The sequence below is a fragment of the Myotis davidii genome, unplaced genomic scaffold (genome assembly GCF_000327345.1).
Source record: "Myotis davidii unplaced genomic scaffold, ASM32734v1 scaffold847, whole genome shotgun sequence".
In the NCBI taxonomy this organism is placed as follows: domain Eukaryota; kingdom Metazoa; phylum Chordata; class Mammalia; order Chiroptera; family Vespertilionidae; genus Myotis; species Myotis davidii.
In genome coordinates, this window is record NW_006298049.1 from 1798224 (window position 1) to 1805819 (window position 7596).

Sequence of the window (7596 nt, forward strand, 5' to 3'; positions counted from 1 at the left end):
AAGTGCTTTCAAGACCATTTGTGTCAAGTTTGTTATTGTCTCATTGTCCAAAACAAGGCAGGCAGCCAAGGTCAGATCAGGTTAGAAGGGCACTCCCAAAGGTATAAATATATAGAGGCATGAAACAATGGGCTCACTAGTGTGATCAATCTACAATACCCCTGATACATGAGATTTGTAGAAGAAATATTCAAATGTAGGAAATCAATAAATAAAAGGATGAACACTGTAGTAGACACTGATGAAGGTCTACCCCGCCCCTCAGCTCTGGGAGCTACCCACCCCTTCACAGAGCTGGCTTCCGGCAGTTTTACTTACGCTGCGTGACCCTACTCCCTGGTTTTGGCTGGCCAGCCATAGGGGGAGCCCCTGACCCAAGCTGGCCTGCTCATATTCTATTTCTGGAATTTAGAAATGGAACCAAGAGAGCCAAGTTAGAATCTGTGTGTGACAGGATCTACAACTTGTAACCTTGGGCATTCTGGGGAGACTGTGTTTTGCCACATGAACCGAGGAGAAGAAAAAAAGAAAAAAGCCAGTCTCTCAGCCATTAGAGACAGACAAATGAATAAAATACTGTATTCATTTCCGATTAATGCCGTAACAAATTACCACAAACTTAGTGGCTTAAACAAGCAAATGTATTATTTTACAATTCTGGAGGTCGAAAGTCTAAAATGGGCTGGCAGGTCTGGGTTCCTTCTGGAAGCTCTAGAGCAGCGGTTCTCAACCTGTGGGTCGCGACCCCTTTGGCGGTCGAACGACCCTTTCACAGGGGTCGCCTAAGACCATCCTGCGTATCAGATATTTACATGACGATTCATAACAGTAGCAACAGTACAGTTATGAAGTAGCAACGAAAATAATTTTATGGTTGGGTCACAACATGAGGAACTGTATTTAAAGGGTCAGAAGGCTGAGAACCACTGGCTAGAGGATGGAACAGGCAAGGAAATAGAATTGCCTCTAGAGCAGTGGTTCTCAACCTCTGGCCCTTTAAATACAGTTCCTCATGTTGTGACGCAACCATAAAATTATTTTCGTTGCTACTTCATAACTGTACTGTTGCTACTGTTATGAATCGTCATGCAAATATCTGATACGCAGGATGGTCTTAGGTGACCCCTGTGAAAGGGTCGTTCGACCGCCAAAGGGGTCGCGACCCACAGGTTGAGAACCTCTGCTAGACTCAGCTGCCTGCTTTCCTTGGCTTGTGGTTGCATTACTACAACCTCTTTCCTCGTCACATATCCTTCTCTGATTCTGACTCTCCTGCCTCCTTATTATAGGGACACTTATGATTACACTGGCCCACCTGGATAATCCAAGACAATCTCCCATCTCAAGATCTTCATCATATTCACACAATCTTTTTTGCCTTGTAACATAGAATTTCCACAGGTTCCGGGATTAGGACATTTTGAGAAGCCCTTACTCTGCCTACCACAAATGCTCCAGGAGGAACAGAAGTGGAAGGTAAAGAAAAGATCCCAACAGCCTTCTGCTTCAGACTAGACAAGACATTTCTGCATGGCTGCCCTTGAGTGCGCTGACACACTCTCATGTCCTTATAATAAGTGTTTTGTGTGTAGCTGCCTAGAGTGCTTTGCTGAGAAGAATTCTGAAGGCTTATTGAAATGCATGATCAATTAACAATAGGTACCAAACAAACTGGAGGGTTATATACAATGTGTCACAAATACATCATCTTTGCTCTAGATTAGAAATTGTAGACTTGTCATGGCTGAGTATAAAGAATAATTTTTTCCTTATCAAAATGGTGAACTATGAAAATGTAAATCCTTATTAATAGTAGAAGAACTTGAATTAAAAGATATCCTTTAGGCCCTGGTCAGTGTTGCTCTGTGGTTGGAGCATCATCTCGTGAACCAAAGGAGTGAAGGTTCGATTCCCAGCCAGGACACGTGTATGGGAAGCAACCAATTAGTTTCTCTCTCACATCAATGTTTCTCTCTCTCTCTCTCTCTCTCTTTATCCCCTTCTCTCTTTTTATTCCCCTTTCTCTAAAAATCAATAAAAACATATCCTCAGGTGAGGATTTTTTTTTAAAGATATCCCTTAGGAGACTGCCTATAACAGGTAACTTGGGAACAGGGGGTAGGCTGCATATTATCATGTACCAAATACTTAGCACTTAGAACAGCAGTTCTCAACCTGTGGATCGTGACCCCTTTGGGGGGCAAACGACCCTTTCACAGGGGTCGCCTAAGACCATCGGAAAACACATATATAATTACATATTGTTTACAGTAGCAAAATTACAGTTATGAAGTAGCAACGAAAATAATTTTATGGTTGGGGTCACCACAACATGAGGAACTGTATTAAAGGGTCGTGGCATTAGGAAGGTTGAGAACCACTGACTTAGAAGAAGAAAAAGAAAGGGAAAAAAAACAAACCAACTTGGTGATGTCGCACCCAATACCTTTCCCTTTGAACAAAGTTGCTTTCCAGGGCCTGATCACAAACCCGCATCAAATGGCCATCATATTCTATTGCCTCCTCCAAGTTAGCAAGTTAGCATGGCAGCAGCCAGGAGGCAATCGCATCACTAAGCAAAACATTTTTCCTTGTCAGAGCAATCAGTTTCTCTCTCACAGGAGGAGGTCATTGGTTTCAGGAGCTCCAAGTTTTATTTCTGTCAGTTTTGTTTAGTATCGTGAGCCAAAAGCTCACTTATGCCTGGATCCTTGGCCTGGCTTTTATAGGGAATTCTGCCCTCAAGCGACACTTAATAACCTCTTTAATCGCTCACTTCAGTGTTCTTGGTGACCTCAGAGTGCTGAAATTACAGTCACATTCACATAAGACAGGAAGAAAGATAAGATGAGCCCCTCCGTCATGTCCCAGAATTTATGAGGAACCAAAGGGTAGTCTGGAGGGTGTTGCTCAATTTTGTAAGTGGCATCAAGAGTTCAGACTGTCACCCTAGCCAGTTGGGCTCAGTGGATAGAGAGTTGGTCTGTGGACTAAAGGGTCCCAGGTTTGATTCCAGCCAGGGGCACATGCCCGGGTTGCAGGCTGGATCCCCTCTCCCCCAGTGGGGGACGTACAGGAGGCAGCCAATCAATGATTCTCTCTCCTCATTGATGTTTCTATCTCTCTAACTCTCTCCCTTCCTCTCTGAAATCAATAAAAATACAGTGTATATTTAAAAAAAAAAAAGAATTCAGACTGCCTCTCAATCTGAGAACACTTGGAAAGAGAGGAGCTGGACCAAGCGCCTTTACAAAGAGCCTCCTTCCTGTTAACTACCCTGAAATTCTCTTTTCATGAAGAATTCCTCTCCTTCAGAAGATTTGAGGAGGCATATGTGATTTAACTCCCCACTGTAGCTTTTAAACCCTGTGGAATGAGCGTTTACAAAGTAGGATCCTTTACTGTGTGTAAAAGAGATGTCTGTGCGTATGTTTTGCCAAGAAATTAACATCCAGTCTTTGCCAACGAGCATAAATATACTTGGCAGAATCCAGAGGCCCAGTAGCAAAGATAAAAGTAGTTGTTCTACTCAGCCAATTGCTCACACTTATTACAAAACACTTGTCTTCCCTCAGGGAGAATGTTCTCCCCTTGGCTGTCTGGCTCTGGGAGACATCATCCTCCAGCCCTGCCAGGCCTGCGAGAGAGACTCAGAGTGAGATGCTCGGAGTCACGTAACTCCTTTCTGCGCAGCTGCAGAGAGATGCCTGGCAGACCCAGGGGCTCAGCTTTTGCCAGGCATTTCACCTCTCGGTTCTCTGTTGCTTTCCCCTCTAGGAATAACCCATTTTTTAAGAAAGACATTTATATTTTAACTCTGTCATTCTTTTTACTGCTTTAAAATCTGATTCCATTTTCTTCAGCTGTCTGGGCTTTATACAAATGTCAGTAGGCTGAACGGGTTGCCAGCGCTTGGACCGATGATCAGTGAATTGATGATGTCTTAGTTTCACATTGAATAAGGCAACGACCACTTACGTGCACATCCTGATAAAGATCTTTCCGTTCACCTTTCTCTATGTCCCCAAAGGGTTTTACCCTGGGAGCAAAACAACCACAATAGTCTGATTCTGAGCAAAACCTCTTTGTTCTTCCTTTTCCTGTGACATGTATCCCAGACCAACCAACTATGAGAAAACTGAAAATTTTCATACACCCCAACTTAAAATTGATTCTTTTGAAACTAGTTCAAATATGTTAACATGCTTTAAAGGTTAAAAAAAAAAGTCTGACATTTCAGCAAAAACTTGAATTATCATCAATAACTAAAATTTGATAATACCTCTTGGCCTTTATGTAGTTGAAAATACAACCGCTGTATTTCTTTTAAAAATAGCCTATAGAACTTCTTAAATTACTCAACTGCTCATTTGTTTAGAACTAGAGTTGTTTGTGTACTCACCTCACTTTCCTTCTGAACTGTGGGTTTCTGGGAGGGAGGCACCTCAAAGCACTGCCCCAGGAAAACAAACACAATCCCTGCCCTCAGGTGCAGGGGGTGGGTCCTGCACAAAGAGGTATCTGCACCTTCTCTTTCTGTTATCCTTGAATAAAGAAAAAAGAAACAACCATTGTCCAAACGTGTGGCTCCACTGTTTGGTTGAGTGTCGACCTATGAACTAGGAGGTCACGGTTTGATTCCTGGTCAGGGTCAGGGCTCAATCCCCAGTGGGGTTCATGCAGGAGGCAGCCAATCAATGATTCTCTCATTATTGATGTTTCTATCTCTCTCTCTCTCCCTCTCCCTTCATCTCTGAAATTAAAAAACAAACAAACCATAAACATTTCTTATTATTTAGCTTTTGTCAAAAGCTTTTACCAAAAAAGCAGTTACCTCAGATCCTTTTTGAAAAAGAGTAATGTACATTATAAAGTGTCCCAAAATTCACGCAAGATTTGAATTTTGTGTGAGCATTAACAACAACAATAACAACAAAAAATAAAAGCCTAATTTTACTTGGTTTATTGAATCAGATTCTAATATCTGTTGCCCTTTGATTTCAATCCCTTCAATTTGATAAGCATTACCAAGTACCAATTATGACCCAGGAGCAGGGACAATGAAGACCAATGAAGACCACGGCTTTGTGTATGTGCCAGCAAAGCTGTGGAGGCCATTTACCCGATGTGCTATTCCATATATAACCCTATACTGTATACTTTATGAATCAATAAAACATTTACAATTTTTAATTATAAACCTGTATTTTCTATCAAAATTACTTCTTGCGTGAATTTTGAGACACCCTATACATTCCTAAAAATCAAAATAATATACAGTAAGGCTATTGCTTGGAATTCTTGAGGTTGGGAGGTGGAGTAGAAGGAGGGAAGAGGAGATTTCTCTTCAGAGAATGACTAAAGGAGGCCATTTGGCACTGCTGTGACATCGTAGTTCACACTTTGAATAAAAATGGCACATTTCAGATTTTTTATTATAACTTAGTTTGAAAAGTCAAACATCCTGGGCAGACACTTTTAGTTTACTAATAATAGATATTATTGAGATCTTTTCCTGCAAAACTACAAATAAAATGGTATGAAATGTCATGGTTCTGCCCATCTCACTGTCTCACAAGTAGTTATACAAACCAGAATTTTAAAGAAATAAACCAAGCAAGTCACATTTATTTCAGGAAAAATAAAAAGTGAATTAGAAACAAGTTGAAATCTACCATTAAGATTTTCAGATGATAAACCACTTCAGAGTAACTACCTCCCACCTTTCTTTGGCAAACTTAGTACACTGAAAGTTGTATTTTTACAAACAATAATCTAGAAAATACTTCTTTGATAATATGAAGTAAATTTTCTTTAGGTATCTAATTTTTCTACCTCTATTCAGCAGTTTATAAACATAGTTTAGTTCAATGTGTGTTAAGCAAAACAGAGTATACCCTAATGGGGGAAAGCCTCCCTTGAGTAAAACACAAATTTTCCAAGATTTTAGCAGAAAACAAAAGTCCCGAGAAAGTCACTCCAGAATGGGTATTTCATGGGTTTTAGCATGTTAATGACCACTGAAGCTCTGACTTCAGAATAGACACACCCTCCCCATTACCCTTGACCCAACTGAAACTGATTTAACATCTTTTTTATACTTGTAAATGCATATACTCATGTGCTTTTCTATTTTGTTATTGTGGTTTATTGTTGAACTTTTAAAAAAGTGACTAAGTAAGGAAGAACATAAAAAATAATTATGAAAAATCCAAATTCAAAAAATAGGCACATTTCCAAAGAACATATTTCTGATCCTAAAATAACCGCCCTCTAGGCCTAAAGGACCCGCAGAATTTTGCAGACATCTTGCCCAGCCTCGATTTCCTCTGGTTTTCTGCATTTCTCAAGGTCACCAAAAAGTTTTAGAATCTATACCCAAGAGAACTAATCTAAAATGACTTCTCTTACACACCAAATTTTACCTTTTCCTTTTATTTCCTTTAAATTTCCTCCCCCTTCAGACTCTCCACTTGAGCCTGATTTCCCATCTGAGGGACACAAGTGATTTGTAGGAATATAATGATTCAAATAATTAATTGTCCCACCCCTTTCTAGCCCAGGTTACTAGCTAGTTCTGTCCACTTTTGGAGGAGTCTGTGATTCAATGACAGTTCACCAAGTAGAGAGAGACCCAACTGTGTATTATCCCTGAACTGGACAAGAGCCATTGCATACACATAATGTTATGGCACGGAAGGCATAAAATTCAGGGCGACTCAGGTTGTCCAAGTCTTATCCATAAAACCATTCATATCAGCTGAGTGTAAAGAGAGCAAAGCCCTCCAAGACTGTAGGAACAAATGGCATGAAAGCTTTAAAAAGAAAGGAGCTAGCCTAGCTGGTGTGGCTCAGTGGTTGAGTGTCAATCTATGAACCAGGAAGTCATGGTTCGATTCCTGGTCAGAGCATATGCCCAGGTTATGGTCTTAATCCCCAGTGTGGGGCATGCAGAAGACAGCCAATCAATAAGTCCTTTTCATCACTGATGTTTCTAATCTCTCTCCTCTCCTTTCCTCTCTGAAAGCAATAAAAATATTTTTTAAAAAAGAAAGGAGCTATAAGTACTGACCATTTGAGCAGCAAAGGCAGGGGGTCATTTGAAAGTGAAACTTCTGATTAACAGCCCAGGAAAACTGAAGTTTGGCTACATGTTGTTTATGACTCAATGTGGAATGTTACCAGATTCCATGCATGGGCTTTTATTCATATCTGAAACATAAACGAGGGAAAGGAATCCAAGAAAACAACAACAACAAAAAAATAGCAACAAACTCGCACTAATAGCAAGAAGTTCTATATTTCCACTGGTTGTAGAAAAACTGCAGTTCAAGAGTGATAGTTTCTTAGAAACTAATTTACTCTAAATATCCCAGAGAATATAGCAGAAACCAAAGATCAGTGTTTCCATTTTTTTCAGATGGGTTCTTTACTCTCTGGTCTTCTCTTTGCTGCCATACTTACCCTCTTGCTAATGAGAGATGTGTTATTGAGAGTACAGGTGTCTTCAGGAGGACGGTCTTTTTACAAATGGGTGTCCTGATCTTCAGAGACCTGCGGCAAACACAATCCCTGCCACAGGAGTTAAGACAAACT

The 7596-nt window shown here is 40.5% G+C and overlaps 1 long non-coding RNA gene across 3 annotated transcripts in view; it reads right to left on the minus strand.

The window, feature by feature from the left end:
* Positions 1 to 7587, minus strand: part of LOC102771869 — a 12878-nt gene extending 5291 nt beyond the window's left edge. For 2 of the 3 annotated variants that reach the window (XR_436189.2, XR_436188.2), the window contains exons 1-2: positions 7073 to 7343; positions 4403 to 4544 (exon numbers count right to left, since the gene is read on the minus strand). This is a non-coding gene — a long non-coding RNA (uncharacterized LOC102771869). Of the gene's footprint in view, positions 1 to 4402; positions 4545 to 7072; positions 7344 to 7464 lie in introns of those variants that run through there. The other variant, XR_001515573.1, reaches the window with a different exon arrangement.
* Between the last annotated feature and the right edge of the window lie 9 nt (positions 7588 to 7596).